The sequence below is a fragment of the Rhincodon typus genome, chromosome 29, assembly GCF_021869965.1.
Source record: "Rhincodon typus isolate 14 chromosome 29, sRhiTyp1.1, whole genome shotgun sequence".
NCBI lineage: Eukaryota > Metazoa > Chordata > Chondrichthyes > Orectolobiformes > Rhincodontidae > Rhincodon > Rhincodon typus.
In genome coordinates, this window is record NC_063360.1 from 25,355,057 (window position 1) to 25,379,692 (window position 24,636).

Here is a 24,636-nt window from a genome sequence, read left to right on the forward strand (position 1 = left end):
GATGAAGGGTCTAGGCCCGAAACGTCAGCCTCTCTGCTCCTATGATGCTGCTTGGCCTGCTGTGTTCATCCAGCCCTGCACTTCATTGACGACCATTTGAGTGCAAATGTTATGAATTCCTGGAAGGTTGGCTTTGTGGATTTTCAAGGAAAAATGAAATCACAGTTCCCATTCAACAATGCCAAAATATCTGTAAGAGAAAAGCAGCAGACTTAAAAATCACACAACATCAGGTTATAATCTAACAGGTTTATCTGAAAGCACAACTTTTCGAAGTCTTGCTCCTTCTTCAGACTCCGAAATCTTGTGTTTTCAAATAAACCTGTTGGATACAATCTGGTGTCATGTGACTTTTGACCTTGTCCACCCCAACATCAGCACCTCCACATCAAAAATAGCAGCAGGCTTCAAAGTCAGTCATCTAACAGGTCACTCTGTTGTGTCAAACCACATAATGGGTATCTCTACACTAAGCAAAGCTCATATCCCAAGAATGAGTAAAGTTGCTCCAAATAGTGTTGCATTAAGTAGTCCTTGGGCAGTGTCCAGTGTCCAGTGCACCCATTAGAGAGCTTACTATGCCATGTACCCTGATCTGCATATGTTAATACCCCTGGTCATTTACTTTAAAACCAGGTTAAAAGACATATATGACAGTGCTGAAAGCAACAGGATATTAAGCTCTTTGTGATTTTGAGTTTACAGATCAAAACAAGGATCTAAAATTGGCTCCAAATCTGTCAACTAACTCTGTGGCTGCACTTAATGGAGGTGATGGGAGACTCACTGTTTGATCTCCAGCTCATTGCAGACACATGACTCTTCCTTTTGGGAAGACCTGTCAAAATATGGCCAGTAGGGCATTGAACCAGTCAGTGGTAGGCTTTCTGTAAGGTCAAGGACCCTAGGGGGTGGAATTCTGGGCCAGAAAGTGATTCTGACTCATCAGTGGCTGGCAGCACTATTAAACAGCAAATCTAACTGAGAGGAAATAGCTACTGCCAATCTAACACTCACCCGAGGCCCTGCACCATGCCGGTTCTCAAGCCGTAGTTGAGAGTGTGTGGGAGAGGGGCTACGAGAGTAAGGGTTTATGGGAGAAGGGCAATGAGAGTGAGAGTTTGTGGGAGAAGGGGATTATAGCAAGGGCACAGGCTTAGCTATCAGTGGGCTCGACATTCCCGATGCTGGGTCCCTCAGTCAGGCACTGAGTGTGTTCAACTGAGGTACCCCTTGCAACTCCCCTCCCACTGCCTCCATCACCTCCCTGTGCCACATTACCCCGAGATCCCACACGCAACCCATGTCCATTTGTTTTTCATGCTCCTCACATCTCCACACTGCAAGGACCTGCCCACCACTGAGTTGATTAATTAATTTTGTCCTCAACTATCTCTCCTACGTTTCTCCACTGTTAGGCTGTAGTATTCCTCGCTCCTTTTTTGGTACAGAAATGTAATATTCACAGTTCTCTAGCAACAGCACATAACCAAGGAGGACCAGAAGGAGAGAGATAGTAGGAACTGCAGATGCTGGAGAATCCGAGACAACAAGGTGCAGGGCTGGATGAACACAGCAGGCCAAGCAGCATCATAGGAGCAGAAACGCTGACGTTTCGGGCCTAGACCCTTCATTGATGAAGGACCAGAAGGATATAGCCAGAGCTACTGCAATTTGTACAATTATTTCCCTCAGCAAAATTTAAATACATTATAGAGCTATAACATTAAAGCTGACAATGTGGCATTTGTTAATTTGTCATTCACAATATTTTCTGAACACTGAGCAAAATATTTTTTGAAAACAAATTGGTGCAAAGCTGTGGCTACTGTCATCCTTAAAGAGTTAAATTTTGAAAAGAATATCAGCAACATGCATGGTTTATAAATGTGCACATAATACTGCATCTACTTGTCAATCTTGGTCTGACTCCAGCACATTTATTTTGTCTGAAATCCCCTTTTTATTCATCTACTGTCCATAAGAAAAGCTTATTAATTTCCCGCTGGTCGTCTTGTCTTTTTCATGATGCTGTCAACCACCACTGACATGTAAAAAGGCTTTTGCATTTGTATTAACCTGTCTAATTTGTCAGATAACTTAAGCCCATATTTGCAAGAAGATGTGAAAAAAAATCCTTTTCCTAATGACAGTAATCTTTGGCAATGTTACATATCACAGGAGGGGAGATCAGTTCGTCTCTGAGCATCACCAGATGAATGACAAATAGCTTCCCAAAAATTACCCAGGAAGTGACAGGTAAACATATACTTTTAATGTTTTCCCTGATAGAGCACAGTTTTGGTTTATTCCTTTGTTCTGTTCATGTTGTGTGTAAACTCTGCGTGAAATTGCTTCAGGATGGAAGGACAATAAACAGAAGTTCTGAAATCCTCGCATTCTCTCGAATGATATATGTGTGCCTCAGGTTTATATGTAGATTTTGGAATATTCAAAGAGAAAAAAGCAAGGACTTTGAAGGTCAGACCTGTCATTTAGAAAAAACGCAGAACACAACTGGAAAATGTAGCTGTCACTTGTCTCCTATCTGTCGCCTATCGACATTACCCGTGAATCCTACACAGATTGCACATCTACATCAATAACAAAAGCAATGAAATGAAATATGTGGGCAGCAATATCCTGTGAGAGGACACTCTGCCGAGCGGAAGACGGAGGCGGAGAGGAACGGTTTGAAGTGAAACAGCTTTGTTAATTCTGGCAGCTGCCTTTCAGCTCGACTTTCCAATGTAATTTTATCTCAGCCACTAACATCTACCTTAACCCTTAGCCCCGACTCCCCAAAAAGATCATAATTTTCAGTTGTTGTTCCTATTTACGTGGTTCTGCTTCTTTCCTTTTCAGATTCAGAAACGCAATGTTCCTAGTCCAATTAAGCAAGAAGCTGACATGGCCTTTAATCTAACTATTGTGATTACACAATATGCATATTTCATCCTTTTTGGCTTCGAGAATATTTATGTGATCATCTCCACCTTGTTACATTTTAAGTCACTGTTTCATACACCCCCTCTCCCACAAGCAACCAGTTGACTTCAAAATAGTATTTTTAGTTTTAATTTTCCTTTTTTCAAAACAATTTCATGTTTCACCTCATCCAGGGATGTCCCACAACTATCTTTACAACTAATGAAGTACTTTTGGAGTGTGGTTGCTGTTGTGTTATAGAAAACACGGCAGTCAAGTAGCTGCTTCCACAAACAGAAATGCGTTAAATGACCAGTGTGTCTCTTTGAACGATGTTTTTGAGGGATTGATTTGGCCTGGACACTGGATGGAACTGCCTTGTACTTCCTCAAAAGAGTGCCTTAGGATTGTTAATGTCCACCTGAGAGGGCAGATTTTTAATGTGGTAAAAAGTAAATGGTTCGCAAGTAGTTAACGTTCATGTTAGGTTCATCTCCATCCAATCTGATCATGTCTCACAGTTTTTTTGTGATATAGTTTTAATCAATCTGTTCAGAAATGGGTTATGACATATCTCTGGAGCATGTGGGACTTGAATCAAAGTCTCCTGGTCCAGAAGTAAAGACACTATCACTATGCCAGAAGAGTCCTAATCCTTAGATGCAGACTGTTGAGATCTCCACAAATTCCTCAGAGGAAGGGATGTATACTGCGCAGTCTTAAGTAATTGTGCCTAGGAAGTGAATATAAACTGTATTTAATCTATCATGCAATAAATTACCTTGTTATATAAGACATGCACCTCCTTTAAAGACTCACCAAAACCTTATCCTCTACAACTGGTAATTAGACAGCCTTAGACTGAGCTTAGAGAAAGGAGAATTGTTGGCAGCAAACTGCTCAAACTAGAATATTTAACATCTCAAATAAGCTAATGAACATTGCACTTAAGAAGCCAACTCCAGAAAATGTTATCAGAGATAGTAGGAACTGCAGATGCTGGAGAATCCGAGACGACAAGGTGCAGGGCTGGATGAACACATCTAGGTCTAGGCCCGAAACATCAGCCTTCCTGCTCCTATGATGCTGCTTGGCCTGCTGTGTTCATCCAGCTCTGCACCTTGTTGTTCCAGAAAATGTTCCTAGGTCATATCTGATGGCTTGTGCCATTATTGAGAGAGCTATTCCATTGACTAGTCAAGAATTAGTCTAACGTGGTCATTCTCTCAGAATCATAACATATAGCCAATGATCCAAGCACCACCATCACCATCCCTGTGAATCCCCTGCCCCACCGCTTGGATAGATCTGGCTGAGGTCAGGGCAAAGTTGTTTAGATCACGTTCTCGGGACCCAGGTACAAATCCCACCATGGCAGATGGTGGAATTTGAATTCAATAAATGTCTGAAATTAAGAATCTAATGATGACTGTGAACCCATTGTCAATTGTTGGAAAAACCCAAGTGGTTCACTAAGGTTCTTTAGGGAAGGAAACTGCCATCCTTACCTAATCTGGCCTACATGTGACTCCAGACCACAGTGGGTGACTCTTAATTGCCTTCTGGGAAATTAGGGATGGGCAATAAATCCTGCCTGGCTAATGACACCCTAATCCTGTGAATAAATAAAGAAAAAAGAAATGGCTCATAGCCAACAGATCTGTTCAATGCTCTGCATTCTTGCCACATTTGCTTGTGGTTTTGGAGGCCAATTATCTAAGTCCCAAGACATAACTGTAGGAACTCCTAGAGGTAGTGGCCCAGGCTGCTTCAGTTTATGACCTTCCCATTATCATAAAGGGATTGAAATTAAGATCAAGAGGAAATGTATGACAGGTGTCAGGTAGAAAATACTACTGAAATTTAAGCTGATAACAGAATGTTCAGAGGAGGGATGAAGAAGCATTAAGAGAAGCAAAAAGGGAGTATAATGAAAAACTGACCCTTAACATAAATCACAGAGCCTTGTGTAGGCATATAAGAAGCTATGGTAATAGAGGTCACTCAGGCACCAGAAAAATTGAAAGTTGCAAGAAAGAAGTATTGGATATTTAAGAGATTCTATTTCCTCTTTGTTACGGCTCTTCGGTGCTGGAATTGCAAGAACAGAATACACGAGACAAACAGATTTCGGCTCAACTATAAAGTTGTTAGTTTATTAAACCACCAAGACCAGAATACAAACTCCTTTATGATTTGACTGATACATATAATCTGTCACATGACCAGTTGTTACCAGTGTTGATTGTTGGCCTGGATCTGAAGGTTACCGTTCCCCATCCTTCTTCACCTGAGTGTCCTATATACACTGTCACACACCTGGGCCCCAGGCATCGATTCAGTTTCCACCCTGCTGAATTGCCTGACCTTTTATACCTCCGTATGTTGGTCTTTCAGTTTCCTGAGCTATGCAGAACTGCAAGGTTAGAGGCAGCTCCTTATCACCTCTGCTGCTGTTTACACAGCAGAAAGATAATGTGATTGCCCTCATCATGATGGGCACTTAGCTCATAGCATTGTTCAGGTGTTAATGCTCCCTCTATTCTTTCCAGGAACTGATTGTGATTCATAATTGCAGTTAACTTACGGCTTTGTCCAGTTCTTAATGCTCTGCAATCTGATCATGACTCAGGGCTTCAGTTAAGTCATTCCTTAGTAAGTCAAGGTTAACTCTTTCATGTCCCTCAATGGTTATCTGCACTTAAAGTTGATAAAGCACTGAGATTGGGTGCAATACACCCTAGGACACTAAGGGAACTGAGAATGAAAATTGAGAAGCTGCTGAGTTTAATTTTCAGTCTTCCTTAATCTTAGCGAAAATCTGTCGATATTGCATAGACTTTGTCTCATAAAGAGTATCTGTAGTTGATGCAGCAAGGCTTATGTTAGCTTCTGTAGTATACATGGGTAATGTGGTACTAAAAGATTCAACAGATGTCCGACAGTTCCTGATAGATATTGTGTATACGTACATCTATATGTATATTGCAATCACAGGCTCTTCAGTTGCATTAAGGCAGTCGGTAGCTCGCTTTCATCAACCTTTCATGCTTCAATTGGAGTTGAAGTTGGAGACTAAGACATTTATATCCTCAAATCACATGCTATGATGCAGTGATGTTATCATGAGTGTGTCTCTTAAAAGTATGCTGCATAAAACTATGCGACATTACGCAACAAGAGGTGGTGCCAGGGAAGAAATGTTGTAGATCTGGTTGATGAATTTCAATGAAGAGAAATGTAAAGTGATTAATTTTAGTAGCAAGAGCATGGAGAGTCAACAAAACAAAAGGGAGTGCATTAAAACATAAGAAATAGGAGCAGGATTCGGCCAATCAGCTCCATGAGCTTGCCCTACCATTTCATAGGATCATGGCTTATCTTCTCCAGGCCTCAACTCCTCTTTTCTGCCAACTCCACATACACTCAACTCTTCAATATTTCTAAAACCTAACTCCTCTTTAAATACCTTGTCATTTAACCTCCACAACTCTCTGAGGTAGAGAATTTCCCTCATCTATCAGTTTTAAATAAGTATTCCCTTATCCTGTTGCTATGTCAAGATTCTCAAGAATCTCCACTAGTGGATACATCTTCTCAGCATCTAGCCTATCAAACCCCCTCAGAATCTTGTGTTCCAGTAAGATCATCCATCTTTCTTGTAAACCCTTTGAATAAAGGCCTAAGCTGTTTAACCATTCTTGATGCGTCAATCCCTTCATCCCATGAATCAGCTGAGTGAATCTCTTGAAATGCCTTCAATACCAATATATCCTTTCTTAAAGGCATTAAAAAGGTGCAGAAAAGATTCACGAGAATGATTCCAGGGATGAGGACCTTCAGATATGAAGATAGATTGGAGAAGCTAGAACAGTCTTCCTTGGAGAGAAAAAGGATCAGAAGAGATTAGATGGATGTATTCAAAATCACGAGGGGTCTGGACAGAATGGGTAGGGAGAATCTGTTCCCATTTGAGATATGATTTTTAAGGCCAGCCACTGAGTGAGATTGCCCAATTCCTTATAGCTCCAAATGAGGTGGGAAGGCAAGCTGACTCCCTTCAGATATTCACCTACCTCCTTGGCTGGTTGCAGCAAGATTCATTTTAAAAGGATCCTTTCCCTTGTAGATACCTTTCTCCCAGACCCGAATAAACATATGTTTTAAAAGGAGCCAATTTACCCAGGCTTCTTTAAGTTAACGAAAAGAGTGAATTTTTAAATCACTAGACATAAGAGGAAATAGTAAAGTAATGCATGTACACTCCGTTTGGAAATGAAAGGTAAGGCCGAAAAAAGAAATCTTAAAAAAAATGTACGGATCAGTCTCTGAATTGTTTATGAGGAGCAGATAGTTAAATATTGTTGCAGTAGATATCACAGGTTTCATTGATTCTAGTGGTTGAACAGTCAATTTTGAGATTCTTGGCTATTTAGGTTAATTAAAACACTTTCTCCTGATTCTTTTAGTCATTGGCTAAATGGCAACACTCAGTGAGAGAGCCTATTTAACATTTTCCTTCTACCTGTTGTGCAGGGTGTTTAAGTGGTATTCTCAGAGCTGTGATCCTCACTGCTCACTAGTCCGCACACATTAGGACATCAGGCTACTAACACACAGACTAGTGTTGTAAATGCTTTTAAATCCCTTTCTTCGTATATTCCTGAAAGGCCAAACCACAAAAATTCTGCAAGAAGTAACATCTGCTAAGAGGGAGAGATAGTCCATCCTCTTATTATCTCTTCCTGTTATGTTTGTTTCTATGTTTAAAGTTGATCTGACTCTCTACAATTATATTACATGGGTCCCATACAGACCTTTGAGAGAGAGTGATTGAATTTACATTTGCAGTCAATTTTTGACTGTAGCAGATTTCCTTTAAAAAAAATATATGGACTTGAAAGTTAACAATGTCTGCAATACTTCAGGGTTCTGATCCATTGTTATAACACTGTCAAGAATGAAATGACACTGATTTAAAGTCATCGGTAAAAAAATGTTTTCACAGTGAGTGGCTAGAATCTGGAATGTACTGCCTGTGAATGGAGGTAAATTCAATTGACACTTTCAAAAGGAAGCTACACAATTATCTGAAAAGGAAGAATGTAGAGGTCTACAGGAAGAAGGCAAGGGAATGGTATTAGGTGAATTGTTCATTCAAAGATCCATTGCAGACGGAAAATGGTCTCCTTCTGCACTGAAGAAATTCTGCGATGTGTGTTAGGATCAGAATTGGGAATGTTCACTGATGATTGTAAGTGTTCAGGACCATTTGCAACTCCTTAGATTCTGAAGCAATCTGTTTTCATCTGGACGAAGACCTGTGTAATATTCAGGCCAGGACAGATAAGTGGTAGTTACCTTTCCTGGTACAGAAAGACAGTAACCAACTCCAACAGAAGAGAATCTAGCCATCACCCTTTGATATTTAATACCATCACTAAATCCATCAGCATCAACATCATGGGATTTACCACTGACCAAAACATGAATCAGACAAGCTGTATAAATGCTGTGGCTATAAGAGCAGGTCAGAGACTGGCAGATTTGAGGGGACTAATTCAGCTTCTGACATCCCAAAGCCTGTCCACCATCTGCAATGCAGGCACGAGTCAGAAGTGTAATTGGATGGATAAGCGTGGCTCCAACAACATTCATAAAGGTCAATATCACCTTGGATGAAAAGACCTGCTCAATCAGCAGCCTATCCACCAACTTGCACAGTCATTCTCTCCACCACCAACATACAGTCATGATGTGGACGTGCCGGTGTTGGACTGGGGTGGACAAAGTCAGAAGTCACACGACACCTGGCTATACTCCAACAGCAGCGCTCCAAAAGCTTGTGATTTCAAATAAACCTGTTGGACTATAACCTGGTGTCGTGTGACTTCTGACTTTGACCAACATACAGTGGCAGCAGTGCATAGGATATACATGATGAATCATAGTAACTTTAGCGAGGCTACTTTTACAGCACACTTTCCAAAATGCTGATCTCTGGCAACAAAATGGACAAGTGCTACGGACTTATAGGAACACCACCACCTGCAAGTTCCCCTCCAGAGCACACACCATCCTGATTTAGAACTATATCAGTGTTCCTTCAATGTCACTGCATCGAAATCCTGGAACTCTCTTGTTAAAAGCAGAGTGATTGCTCTGACACCATATGGAATGCAGCAGTTCAAGAAGGCAGCTCACTACCACCTTCTCAAGGGTGATTTGGGATGAGCAATCCTTTCTGACATTGTCGATAATGCCTACATTGCATGAAAGAGTTTTATAAAAGCCACATATATTAGGAAGAAATGATTGTTTTCCTACGCTGAGCAATAAACCCTCATGTGTGATGTCAGCAGGCACAGAAACTAACATCTGCTAACATTGCAAGCAGCAGCCTATTGCCTTTGAATGAAAACCATGCCACATTTTTAAAAAATAAATGTAATCGAACCAAATCGTTTTGCACAACTACTGGCTGCAGATTTTTGGAGGATAAGTCAATGTTTGAAATCGTGACCTCCATGTACGTCACTTATCCATAGGCTTTAGCTCCTATGACACAGTTGTGTCCTTTCTGTAGCTGTCAACAGTGCAAGCACTGCTCTTGGGCTCAATTGTAGTCAATAACTTCATTCAGTATGTTTGGCTTTTCTTTAATAAAATTTCTATTTGTAGCCTACATTTCCTGCAGGCACACTTGCTGTGCTATGGTCTCATGAGTGCTGATTGCAGGAAATTTGTACAGGCGATAAATTCATGCATGTGTTGCATAATTTTTCAGGATGTTTTTGCCTAGCTCTACTGATTTCCAGTTACTGGAATATGTGTACGAGTCTGGAACTCACTGCATGTACAGATTTCCTGCCGTATCTGTTGTCCAAGTGAATCCAGAGAGCAACATGAACAGACTATTAAACAGTGATGGCCTTACTGTTGAGTCTGATACTATTTCCAGTTAGTTTCTGTGCACTTTTCAACAGAGGTCAGCTGTCATCAGTAAGGAGCAAGACTGTCTGTGAATTTTCGTTTGATTAACCCTTCTGAGGTCAACAGATAGCGGTTGAATTGGCTGACTAAACTCAGCCAACACAACTTTTGTACTACTGTTGTTCTAGCCAGTCTCATTCTACTAGATCTGACCGCCTTATAGAATCATAAATCTGATACTGCCATTTGGCCCATTGTGTTTGTGCTAGCTCTCCACAAAACCAAATCAGCGATTTCCACTTCACATCCTTTTCCTGCAGCTCTTAACAAGACCAGCCATATAAATATTGTGGCTATAAGTGCAGACAGATGCTTGGAATTCTGCAAAGTGAGTAACTCAACTCCTATCTCCACAAAGCCCACCCACCATTTACAAGTCACAAGCCAGGAGTCTGTTGAAAGATTCCCCAGTTGCTTGGTTCAAACACGCAAGAATCGCTACACCGTCCATGACAAAGCAGCCAGTTTGATAGGTTCCCTATCCACCATGTTTAGCATTTACCCACTCCACCATTAGCACATGGTGACAGCAGTGTGTACCATCTACAAGATGGTCTTCAATAATTCACCAAGGCTGTTTCAACAGATTCATCCAAGCCCCCAGTCTCTACCTAGAAAGCAAAAGGCAGCAGATGCATGGAAACAACACTCCCCTGCAAATTTCCCCTCCAAGCCACATACCATCCTGACTTGAAACTACATTGCCTGCCACTGAGTCAAAATCCTGAAACTCTACCCCTAATAGCCCTGTGGTTGGACCTACAACCCATCTACTACAAAAAAGCACCATCACCTTCTCAAGGACAATTATGAATAGTCAATTAATGTTGGTGTAGCCAGCAATGCCCACAACCTACGAATGACTTTAAAAATCTGCCCCTCAGAACACTCTCAGGCAGTGCATTCCAAATCCTAACCACTTGCTGCATAAGAAAGCCTTTCCTCCTGCCGCTGTTTTGCCAGCCAGCTTAAAAAAGTGACAGTTTAGTTTTCCCCGACTTGTTCTGCTCAACCTAACTGCTTTATACAACCATAGATCAGGGCAGCATGGAACTGGCTAGTTGGCTTATTATGTCTGTCAATGGCAACAGTATTTCTCTTGATCTGCTTTGTCTAGACCACTCGTGATTTTGACCATCTTTACGAAACCTCCTCTCAATGCTTTTTTTTCTTGAAAGAGAACAACCTAATTCTTCAATCGATCCAATCATAATTAAACTTTCGCAACCCTGGAATAATTCTCAGAGATATTTTCTGAATCCTTTCGATACAGTGCCCAGATTGGACAGAGTGCACCAACTGAAGAACTTTTCTTTTCTCAAAATTTCATCATGACTTCTTTGAATTCAATGTCTCTGCTTCGAAAACTCAAAGTCTCATATACCAATTTAGAGATTTGCTCCGACTGCATGCTACCTCTGGTATCGACATCCCTAAGTCTTTCTGTTCCTGAACCAACTTCCGAATTGAGCACTTTGCACTGAATCTGACCAGGAATTGGCTATGAGCCATTTTCATTATGTTTCACAGACGGTTTTCCTCTGTGAGGTTTAGCAAGACTTCTCACACCACTGTGCCAAAATCACCTCATTAACTAAGTACCACGCCTTCCCTAAATAGCACCTCCCTGAACTTGACTAAGGACTCCCCCTAGACTTTGATCGATGGCAATTTGCTTGAAGCACATGCAGTGCCTTTGCCACATACATGGCTGGTACATGGAACGGGCTACTACTAATGTAGCATGGTGCTGCATGGCAATATTTCTACGCCTTTGACTGGGTGAGCAGTCAGCCTGATACAATCCATGAGCTGGGTGCTTGTCTAAAAGCAGAAAGTCTCCTTGTGGCAGCATTGTAATGTGAGCTGCTGGAGAGCTCCAAAGTGAAGTACAGAAACATACCGTAAGTGGATTTAAGATGGGCCATGACTTTTTTTTTAATTCATCCATGGGATGAGGGCATCGCTGGCTAGGCAGTATTTACTGCCAATCACTAATTGCCCAGAGGGCAGTTAAAAGTCAAGCATGTTGCTGTGGGCCTGGAGTTACATGTAGGCCAGACCAGGTAAGTATGGCAGTTTCCTCCCCTAAAATGAACCAGATGGGTTTTCTCCTGACAATTGGCAATGATTTCTTATTTCCAGATTATTCTTGAATTCAAATTCCACCATCTTCCATGGTAGGATTTGAAACAAGGTCCTCAGAACATCAATGCCTGGGTTCTCTGAATTAACAGTCCAGCAATAATACCATGAGGTCAACACCTCCCCTGGTATGGAGAGGCTGGTATGTTCTGTTGTCAATGTCTGTTGACATGAGATGCATTTGACTACTACCCATGGAGCATGCCCTAAGATGTTTCTGTGTGTTGTCTGAAATTGAGGAGCAAGTAGTAAGCTGGAGATGTTAAGTGCCCACTCAGACTCTCATGTCTGGATTTCTCAGCACTCCAGTTTCTATTCAGTAGATAAGAGAATGGAGCCTGCATTGTAATTAGGCAGTGATAACGGCAATAATGAGTGATAATACATGTTAAGAAGCCTCTTGCCATTCATTAGCAGGAATTTTGTTTTTTCTATCCAGGAATCATTTAAAAAATGTGAGCTTTTGGTCTCAATTTGAAGAAGAGCTTTGCTTGACATCTCACCCAATTTTCCCAAATTTCTCACCATAGACCACATGGTTCAGGATTTGGGATGATTTGATCCACGATTTTATGTTGTCTACCAATGAGATCTCTTACAAAATTTCAATCCCTCTCTCTTACTACCGTTTACTTCTTTTTACTCGTAGAAGTCTTTTTGATTCCTTTTCAGGTTAGCTGCCTATATCTTCTCTTACTCTGCCTTTGCCTTTCAAATTTTTAGTTATGTTTGCCCGCTGAAATTTTTGTATTTGGCCTGATTGTCATTTGTATTACAAAGGGGACACATGTCATTAGTCACATTCTCTTCTTTTTTATCTTCTGTTCAGATTTTAACTGCATGCCACAGGTTCTGTCTTTGGGATCAAATGCAACTGTTGGGTTTGTGCTGGCAAATGGCAAGACCACAGAGATGTTGCTTTGCCAGGATTATTCCTAATGGTGTGCAGGGCACCACTGACTCACAGACATAGTTCTAAAGGCCATCTGTGTCAATGGGAAGTGGGAAAACCATAAGGCTCTCTTTTCCTGTGTAACTCTGGCAAGGCCATCACTTTGGTGAATGGCCGCTATCCTTAGAGGAGACATGATGTATTCTGGATTGGCTCAATCCAGAAAGCAGAAGCTGGCTGTGGGGAGATACCTGGTCAGCTTATGATGGAAAGGAATTGCAGCCTCTACAATCATGAACCATGGCTCCAACCAACAGACATGCATGTAAAATGGAATTTTGCCACAGCAACATAGCCTCCTTGATGCTGGTTGGCTCGGACTGCTGGATGGCTTGTCTGGATCAGGTTAGTGCCAACAGCAGAGGGTTTGGAACCCTGTTCTGGGTGGGGTAAATTCAGGAAATGCCTCCTTACCCTGCCTGTTATGGAGTTTGAGGCAATGTGTGCCAGGCAGGGAACCCAGGCAGGGAACTGAAGAAGAAGATTCCCATAGTGCTTGTCTTGTAGGTGCCTTTGCCTGTGTTGCCTAGGTCACTATCTATGAGACTTGAAGCTGTCTCAGGTTTGAATGCTACCAATTTTGGAACACTACGACAAGACTTGTTAGTGCATAATCCAGGTTGATACTTAAATGCAGTATCAACTAGGTGCTGCATTGTCAGAGGTGCTGTTCTTTAAACTGCAGCCCCATTTACTGCTTCAATTGACTACAAAGTTCTTCATGCTAGCTTTCAATTAACAGTAGGGAGTTCTCCTGAGCATTATTGAACACAATCAAACACAGATGATTCGGTCAACCTTAGATTTGCTGTTGTAGAATCTTACATTGCAAACCTGCTGCCGTGCTTCGTTTTATATAATAATAGTGACTAAATTGTCTTCAATGTCCTAATAGGACAGTCTTAGCATGTGAAAAGGCACAACATAAATCCAAGTGGTTTCTTAACTCTTTTCACTTTCCTACCTTCAACTTTCCATCTTAGTTTGGGATAAATCTTCACATGACACCAAAAGAGTTAACCCTTTTTATATGTAGCAAGAGCATAAGATTTACAGCTTACCATGTTCCATTAATCTACAACATCTGCGCAGGAGTAGAATAGATTCATACCGCGTTTGTCATGCCTGTTTTTTTTTTAAGTCTTCCTATCATTTCCTGAAATCTGTACACACTCTTTCAAATGCTGAGCTTATGATTATTTTCTGAAATACAATTATTTCGAATTTGCTCTAGGGCAGCCCACTTGAAGTCCTTCTGAGTTCCCAGCAGGAGCAGTGGTCAATTGGCTACTGCAACTATTTCTGTTACCTCTGGTCGTTGTCTGCTATTTTGTTACCTGGCATAAGAAGAAAATCAAAATATCAAGTGACCACAGATTTATTTCTCAAAGACATTATGATGTCTAGTGTATGTAACAAGCGGCATGGTGTATCTCAGAAATACATGAGTAATTTTTTCAACTTTCTTGGCACTCAGCCTGAGAGTTCATATCAGAAGTAGTCTGCACACATCCTATGATTATCCTTACATTAAAATTAATAAATACATAATAGTGGATTTTGAGTTTATGCTCCTAATATGGCTGAGGCTTTAAGTTAGGAGCATGAAAATGGAAAGTGTATCTCACATTGTGCATTTGGTTACCTTAGAACAATGCACAATGAAGGTTCATATATAATACAGTTAACTAACTTACAAAGTAACTTCCAAGTGGGAGTAGGCAACAGAAAGCATATTCGTCACAGGTTTCTCCACTGGTCTTGCCACCTCTAGATTTTTGACAGCATTGAGTCTTTGATGGGTTACGCTTCTATCAATACAGGTTAGTCTCTGGTACTGGCTGAATGGATGTTCTGGAATATCCGAAAGTTTATCAGTCAGACAGGGCATCACAGCTCAACACATCTGGTTCTCATTGGATGTCATGTTGATTCATCAGGATTACTGGACAATGGCCAGGAGCAAGGGCACAGGCTAAATTTCTTCTCCCAAACTCTGGAGTCCTGAGGCCAATTGTTGCATCTATCTTGCAATGAGGGCAGAGGTCAGCTAACTCGGAACAGACCAGAAATGGGACCTGTAGCCCCTCTAGACTGTAATATTTACTGGAGGTAGTTTTGACTTTCTATGAATGCTATCAATGGTCTTACACTGTCTCACAAAGTCAAAATTACCACCACTGTGTCAGCAGGAGCCAAATAAGCAACACAAAGATAATTTTTGCTCCGAGAAGCTACTTAAAATAGACAATTATTTGGAGACAAAATGTTCATAATAGTCTTAAATGATTACTGTTGTTGTTTACCTATACCCTCAAGTAAAATTTATTTTTTGCTGAATATGAAGCATCATAAATTGTCAACTAGTCCTTTTGAGTCATTTTCCATCCCATTATAGAAACCAGAAGGTGCACATTTATCAGAATTAGATTCTGAGTAAATACTGCAATGACACCGAATTAGACTGCTGATGTAAAATAAGCCCTGCTTTTTTTGTCTGTGTATCAGTTTTATTCAAAAGTGCCACTGATGTCACAGTCCAAATGAAACCTGCTGAATTCTGCTTCTGAGTTGCTGTGACAACAATTTTTAGGGTTTGGCAGTGTCTCAGAATCTACTTACGGAGATTGTTCGATTAAATAATTTAACACGTTCTCAGCATTCAAGACATTAATACAATTGACTGGGCTGTAATTTTTCCCTTGTATACATTCTCACAACAAAATCTTCTTCCATACATAACACAGGCAAAAATGTATGACAATAACCTGACCAGATATAATTGCTTTCTAACTGTCCGCAACCTCTGGGTATCTTGTTTTCTGAATAATTGCTAAAACATTTTGATGTTTTCAAAACTGAATGGGGAGAAAAGACTAATATTTAATAATGATCTTTCAATGCAATGAATTGTCAGCACCCTGTAAAATCTCTTTGAGCTTGATTCTTAGTGAATGGCTGCAAAAAATAGTTGTTTGTACTGATGCGAAAATGGAACCTGTTATCTAAATACCCAAAGCCAATCTGGAATTTCTATAACACGGCAGAAGGAATAGAAAATGTTGGCTTGATTTTCTGTTTGCAGGGCACAACTACTGCTGCTGTCCTGCACATGTGGAAATTCTAACATCTAGTGTCAACACGCCAGCTTGCCATAATTGACTACAGAGTGGCTGCCAGGTTCAGCAGAGTGCCCACCTTTATAAAAACACAGGCAATTGAGATTGTTAACAAATTAATTAACCTAAATATTACTCAAATCATAGCAGGGCCTGGAACAAGGGGTACATCAGGGTCCAATAACCATGGGGGCCAGAGCTGAGGACGGAGCAACTTAAAGGTCAATAATTTCTCTCCTTGTTCCTGGTTCACGTCATAGTCATGGAGGCCTACAGCCCAGCAAAAGGTCCTTCGGCCCATCATGTCTGTGCCGGTCAAAAATAAGCAGCTAACTATTCTAATCCCATCTCCAGCACTTGGCCCATAGCCTTCTATGCCTTGGCATCACAAGTGCAGATCTGAGTGCTTCTGAAATGTTAGGAGGATTTTTTGCCCTTATCATGATCACAGGTTTGGCATGGGCAAGAGGGTAAAAGTGGGGAGTCGCTTTTTCACTACCTGAGGTGTAAAAGCAGGGAAGAAAAGGATAAAACTGCACACACTTGAGGGGGGAAATGGGGTGTGTCAGATAGCCCCCAAGAAGATACCCAACCAGTGGTTCCCACTTTAGCCTCCAGAACCTGTGCCTCCCACATGCCTCCTTCACCTCCACCCCCTTACCCTCAGAGCCAGCAGGACCCACAACTGAGTTCTGCTAATGCTGGAGCCAATCGAATTATACCGCAGCCCTTGACTGCAGGCCTTCCTCCCACTGAGTGGATGAGGCCCCACTCTGAGCTTGTTGATACTATTTGCAGGACATTATCTCTGCGAGGTTGCCTTTATAATGGAGAGGTGCCAGTGAAAGCTTGCTCACTATGTACGAACATTAAATTAAGTCCCCATCAAAAGCATTGGCCTGAAATTTTGGGTGTCCCAATTTTGCCTTGTGTCATGGCCAAATTCTGTGCACCTAATAACGAGGATTCGGACTTCGTCAAAGTGTTGCCAGAGTAACAATGAGGGCATGACCCAAAGAGAAGTGCAAAATTGGTGAGCTGCAGGAATTGTAGCAGTTCACTAAGGGAATGAGAATCAGGGCCAGGAGACTGTGACAATTTGATTTGGGGTTCAGAAAATCAGGCCTTGAGGTGACAACTATAAACTCACAACACATTCAAAAGCTTGTCCTGGTGAAAGAAGCTAATTGACATTGTTAATATGGTGCCATTTGGATTTATGTTTTCTGAATTTCAGTTGTCTGACCCCGAATCTATTTCCTCCTCACAATTTACTGGCCAGAGCCCGGGTTAGTGCAATTGCTTCACAATGCAACTGTATATCTGTTTCTGTCTCCTCCAAGAGCAGATTTTGTTTTCTTCCCCCTATATCCACCTCTGCTACTATTTCCTTGGATGCAATATTAAAAGCTGCAGCTATATTCACGTAATATTCTTAGTGTACCATATCTTTACGTCACACTTGAATCCTAAGTCGATTTGTATCTTAATGGTAGTAATTATAGTGGAAAGTGTTTCAAAACAACTGCCTGAACTCCACCTTTCTGCTTTCATTTACAAGCTGCAGATGAAACACAGAAGCAGCAGAGTTAAAAGTGAGCCTGCCTTGCAAGTTCAATTTCTGCATGTGTGTTTTTCTATTAAAAAGGGATCTAAATTGGAGCCACCCACACTCGAGTGTATCCAATTCTAGTCAGCAGGAGTGTTTGGGGTTATTTTACCGCATTTTCTTGGGAATGAATCACTCAGATAAGCCTCTTCATTTTCTTGGCAATGCATCATCTTCGCTCAAAAGTGCCAGCTTCAAAACCGAACTGAGTACAAATGGAATTAATTCCCCCTGGGCCATAACAGCGATGATGTGGTTGATGCAGAGGACAGCTCGACCAGGTTTCAACATCTATTATTTCAAAAGGGCACAACCACCCACACCACTCCTCCGCACTCTCTCTCTCTCTTTCCCCCCCCAGCCCCCACCTCCACCCCCATCCCACCACTTCCTTGTGACAGGTTTACAGCTGTGACAACACACTCTTTCTGCTCTGAATGTCAGATGGAGCTGCGTGTGACTTGCTGTCATCAAGCCGCATCCAATACAGCAAGCTAGGCCTGTTGTCACCTACTGTGATCACCCAGGAGAGGATCCAGCTCCAGACCCACTCACCACCTCAATCATCTCGCAGCGTCATTAAAATCATTATTAGCAGCATGCGTGTGATGTCTGAGTGATAGAGGCTTCATTTTGTTCTTTACTTTCTTGGCTCAGACAGGCGAAAGTGAGCACAAACAGCAGCAGCGTGACTCATACGAAATGTGAATGAGAATTATTTTTTTTCTGAACGATTGCTGACAACAAAGAGTTTGATTAAATGTAATTACAGTAGCAATGTGTAATCACACATGAGTCATCATGCTCTAATAATAACGATAAAATGGATTTACAGTGTCCATAGCCCGAGCGGTGTAATAGTAAATAATTCCTGAGAGAGGTTCCGCTTGTTGTTATGGAATGTACCTTCTGTGTTCAGTCTGCACAGATCACAAACCTGCTGATGAACGAAGTCTCATTGACCTTTCCTTGCTCACAGCTGCAGTAAAACTGACTGGGATTATGCATCAGGCAGAAGTGCAACTGAGGTATAAAAAGGGATAGGTGCTGGGCTTCTTCTCCATTCAATTTTTCATCCTTGAACAATGAACAAGATGCAGGCATGCTGTGCAATATTTGTGGAGCTCCACAGAAGTCCAACAAAATAGCTCATATTTTTTATATTTGTTCTGAGGTCAATGGGTTGCGTAGAGTATATAATACGATGCATTCATATGTATTTGAAGCAGCTGAAAGCAAAAGTATCGCTTTGCACATTACCGAAAGGCTGATTCAAATGTAATATGGAACATTTTTGCAGATTGATTCTTTCTAAGTTTATTTGGCACATCCACTGTTCAAGGGGAAGGAGACTGGAGATTTTAGTTGTTGATAGGGACAAATGCATTTTCAAGGCATCCATCCCATTGACAATTTAACAGAAGCAATGACCCATTCATTTAAAAAAGGTAACACCTCAATGAATAATGGATGGAGGAATTTCATGAATACATTAAGCATTGAGGTCAGTTTCTAGTAAATAAATTCAGTATTGGGTGTACATTGGAGCTTTGGCAAATTCACTTTGCTGAATAAATTTAACATAAGCAAATGCTCAGTTCATGTCAAATCCTTCTACATTCTTATCCCAACATTTCCCTGCTTCTGAGTACACCAAATTATCCTGAAATACAGTACTGGATTGCTGATGACCCTTCTGTACCTTGCTGAAGTAGGTATTCTTCATATTCAGTCTAAACGTCAGGCCGAACCTTCAGTCTGTTTGGAATTAGGCTGATGGCACATTGCAAATTGTTGTCTGTGTAGAAATGTGTCCCTGGGTTTATTGCAGGGCAGCTAGGCAGCCCACTGAGTCAGCCTATTTAATATGGTGCCCATTTCACCCTTACTATCATTTTTAGAAAGTTCTGCTGAAACAAGCTACAGGTTCTTACTGGCCAACATCAAGTGGAAATCCAGCCAAGGAGGAGAGGTAGAATGAGTTCTCTTCAGTTTTTTAGAGGCCAAGAGGGACTCCAAAACCTCAAAGTCTATAAACGCACCATTGCCATGTCACTCCATTGCCCTGAAGTACCCTGTCCCTTGCCCCATTTGCCCTTATTTACACCACCTGGTGTAAATAAGGCCATGCCCAGAAAATAAACCCAAACTACTATGGGGGCAACCAGGTAGCATGCTCACTGTATCTGAAAATAACCCTGTGGTGAGTGATTTTCATTATCATTCTCCTAGAGAGAATTCAAGCTGTTGTAAATTATTTAGATTCCAATCATTCCTATTTTATTGTCCTGTTGATTTCTGCTTTTTCTTTTATTAAAGTAGCGAGCAGTAATAAAATCATCAAGGGGGAGTTTGGTTGGGAAGTGATTGAGCTGCTGCATTAAGAGCTGGCTGAATTAATATTATTCGAATGTATTTGTAGCCCAAGGTATTGCGTGAGTCACTCATTGTCAGGCTCAATAATCCCTCAGAGCCAGGCACTTCTGATGTTCTCATCAGCACTCACTGCTAAAAAAGAAATCAATAGAAATAGGCCTTACCTCTAAAAACAACATGCTCTTCAAGAACAAATATATTTAGCTCCACAGAGTGTAAGGAAAGATTAGGTCTTTCAGATTATTTTAATTTGAAACCTCACCAGGAGAACATAAAACTCCCTTTTGAATAAGAACATGGAAATTTACCCAGTGACCTGGTCAACATCACTGAAAAATAAATTTACCTAATCATTATCATCTTATGGCTTGTTGAGTGTCCTGTTTGCAATTTGGCTGTTCTGTTTCTTACATTAGAGCTTGATTGAGTTTTTTGAAGAAGTAACAGAGGGCAGAGCGGTTCACGTGATCTATATGCACTTCAGTAAGGCGTTCAACAAGGTTCCTCGTGGTAGATTGGTTAGCAAGGTTAGATCACACGGAATACAGGGAGAACTAGCCATTTGAATACAGAACTGGCTCGAAGGTAGAAGACAGAGCGTGCTGGTGGAGATTTGCTTTTCGGACTGGAGGTCTGTGTCCAGTGGTGTGCCGCAAGGATTGGTACTGGGTCCACTGCTTTTCTTCATTTATATAAATGATTTGGATGTGAATATAGGAGGTATGGTTAGTAAGTTTGCAGATGACACCAAAATGTGGTGTAGTGGACAGTGAAGAAGGTTACCTCAGAGTACAATGGGATCTTGATCAGATGGGTCAATTGGAGGCAATGGCCTCATGGTATTATCACTGGACTGTTAATCTGGAGACCCAGATAATGTTCTGGGAACTCAGGTTTGAAGCCCGCCGTAGCAAATGGTAGAATTTGAATTCAATAAATATCTGAAGTTAAGAATCTAATAATGACCATGAATCCATTGTTTATTGTTGGAAAAACCCATCTGGTTCACTAATGTCCTTTAGGGAAGTAACTGCCATCCTGACCTGGTCTGGCCTACGTGTGATTCCAGACCCACAGCAATGTGGTTGACTCTTAACTGCCCTCTGGGCAATTAGGGATGGGCAATAAATGCTGCCTGGCCAGTGATGCCCTCATCCCGTGAATGAATAAAGAAAAAAAATGGGCTGTGGAGTGGCAGCTGGAGTCTTATTTAGATAAGTGCGAGGTGCCGCTAATTGCAAAGGCATATCAGAGCTGGTCTTATACACTTAATGGTAAGGTCCTGGGGAGTGTTGCCAAACAAAGAGACCTTGGAGTGCTGGTTCATAGTTCCTTGAAAGTAGAGTCGCAGGTTGACAGGATAGTGAAGAAGGCATTTGGTATGCTTGCGTTTATTGGTCAGTGCATTGAGTATAGGAGTTGGGAGGTCATGTTCTGGCTGTACAGGACATTGGTTAGGCCATTTTTGGAATAGTGCGTGCAAATCTGGTCTCCCTGCTATAGGAAGGATGTTGTGAAACTCAAAAGGGTTCAGAAAAGATTCACAAGGATGTTGTCAGGGGTGCAGGGCGTGAGCTGCAGGGAGAGGCTGAATAGGCTAGGGCTATTTTCCCTGGAGCATCGGAGGTTGAGGGGTGAGGTTTATAAAATCATGAGGGGCACAGATAGGATAAATTGACAAGGTCTTTTCCCCAGGGTAGGGAGTCCAAAATTAGAGGGCATACGTTTAAGGTGAGAGGGGAAAGGTTAAAAGAAGACCTGAGGGGCAACTTTTTCACAAAGAGGGTGGTGCTTGTAAGGAATGAGCTGCCAGAGGAAGTGGTGGAGGCAGGTACAATAACAACATTTAAAAGGCATCTGGATGGGTATATGAATAGGAATGGTTTAGCGGGATATGGGCCAATTGGTGGCAAATGTGACTAGATTTATTTAGGGTATCTGGTTGCCATGGATGAGTTGGACTGAAGGGTCTGTTTCTGTGCTGTATCTCTATGACTCTAACTGATTCAAGATGGCGACGACACCAGACTATTACTGGCAAACTCCCTACAGCAGATCTAACTCTAACAGTTCTTATAACTGTTCTACACTTTTAAACTTAAATTCTAAATTTGTAAAAATTACTAATAATGCTCTTTTAAATGATCTCACTAATGTTGATTTTACCTAGCGCACACCCTGTGCAATGTAACCTGCATGCCTCTGTCTCAACCTTTTTGATCTGTACATCCCTTGCTTAATATGATCTACTTGTACCGCTTGTAAACAATGCTTTTCACTGTACTTGGGTACATGGAACAATAAATAAATGAATCAAATCAATCAATCAATCTGATTCAATTCATGGTTTTCTCTGTGTTCTTGTTGAGTCAGATATCTTGAAGTTAATTTACAAGATTATTAACACTGCTGCCATATCACACATAGTCTGGGTTATTTGCTTATTCCCAAGTACTCACAAATAGTAATTCACCAACATGGCAGTGGAGTAGCAGCGCTGCATTCAAGCTCCTCAGCTTGTTTGCTTCGATTTGCTTTTCTTGTTTTCTCTTTCCATTTACTTTTGCTTTTTTACCGTCTTTTGTTTAAAGTCTTTTGCTTTGGTGAGGCATTGGTGACAGGCCCTGCCCAAACATGTTCCGGGATCCGGTGATGGGAGGTGCATGCTCCAGGTCTCGGTTGCAGCATTGTTAGTTATAGAATTGGAGGCAGCAGCAGGAGGAGATTGGAGGTGGTAGCATCAGCAGCAGCAAGCAGTCAGCTCCTCCCTAGACTCCAGGCTGTGGCTTCTCCCATGTGCCCGCATGGAAATATGACTTAAACAAGACTTTATTATCTGGACGTTTCTTGTCCCTTTTGGCTCTGTTTCCTTTATTTCTGCTTCTTTTTTATTCCGGTTTTGTAGCCAAGTGTGTAACCAAGATGGTGCATGTTGCATCGGTGGAGATGATTTTTATTGCAGCAGCGACAGTGCAGTGAAGGGGACTTGTGCCTGGCCACCAGTCCCATGGCCTATGATGGAGCACTTAACAAGAAGGGCTGTAAAGTTGGACACCTTCTTTATTTCTTCATTTTTCTGCCTTTATATTCCACGTTTTGCCTTATTTTCTGTGTTTAAAGATGGCGCCAGAGAGTAATGGCACAATACAGCAATTTTCATTGTATTTTGTACAAAAATGTACTAAAGTAAATAAACCACATCATACTATTAACCTATGAACAACAAATCTGTAAAATTTCACTGTCCTCAAACAGTTAATACTTCTGTTGAAATGATAATCAAAAATGTCATGGAAACCTGTTGAATACATGTGTAATTGTTTATAGTAAATCGGAGAATAAAATCACTCTTATTAACTGTTATGGTTTCATTACTTTTCCTTGTGTTACCTCTTCCGGTCCTGTCCTGATCTTTTCTCATCCCTATAATCGTTCATCTTGCTTCAATCTTATTCTTTCTGTTCCTGTGGAAAGTGATTGGTAACATGACATGCAAAGAAGCCACCAATACATGGAAGTTTGCATTTGAAATAAAGTCATTGAGAAAATATCCGCCCCAAATCACCCTCGCTTCAATTTATGATCAGTGGCAGATCCTCCAGTCCCTTTCAGCTCTACTGTGTTGAATTTCCAACCTGTGCCTCTGTACATGTTTTAATACAAACAGAAATTCCTGGAAAAGCTCAGCAGGTCTGGCAGCATCTGTGAAGAAAAATCAGAGTTAACGTTTTGGGTCCGATGATTCTTTCTCAGTTCTGCTGCCAGACCTGCTGAGCTTTTCCACCAACTTTTGTTTGTGTTCCTGATTTACAGCATCCGCTGTTCTTTTGGCTTTCGCATGTCTTAATATCTATTTTCCCAAGCAATGTTTTGTTCGTCTCCTCTGACTCTTCCAATAAGTATGAACAATTATTGTTAGCAGATATTTACAGGGGAATGGAATGGGGAGGAGTGCAGTCTGTGGGAAGAAATTGGTTGATGTTCAATGTATCCGTAATATAGTAAAATATCTAACACGTTCGCATTTGTCTATCAATCCACATTTCTCATTGTTACATTATTGTCGCACTCTTCACTTATAAATTGCTGTTTCTGCATTTACGATAGAACCTGCCAATTTCAACTTGCCATGTGTAATTACACCTCTGCCAGTAGTTGTGATGTAATAACTTGGTTCTTGTTATTTTAACAGAGGCGTTAACCTTTCTGAAACAAGCTGGCTCCTTCAAATAACCAAGAAATGAATTTGATACAAGCATATTAAGTACTGGCATAATAATTTCACTATTGTTGAAATTTCAGCTCCATAACATTTACCTTTCACACCAAAGAACAAATATATAACAGCTCCGATAATTTAGATGTAGCAGTGTTTTGGGCTTTATTTGATATGATTCCCCCTTGAGGTGAGAACTAATGCCCAGAAAGTAATACATCATTCCGCCCATCTTTCTAACAATATAAGATATAATTATGACAGGTGTTTCCACTCATTTTGATCTCAGTGTAAAATT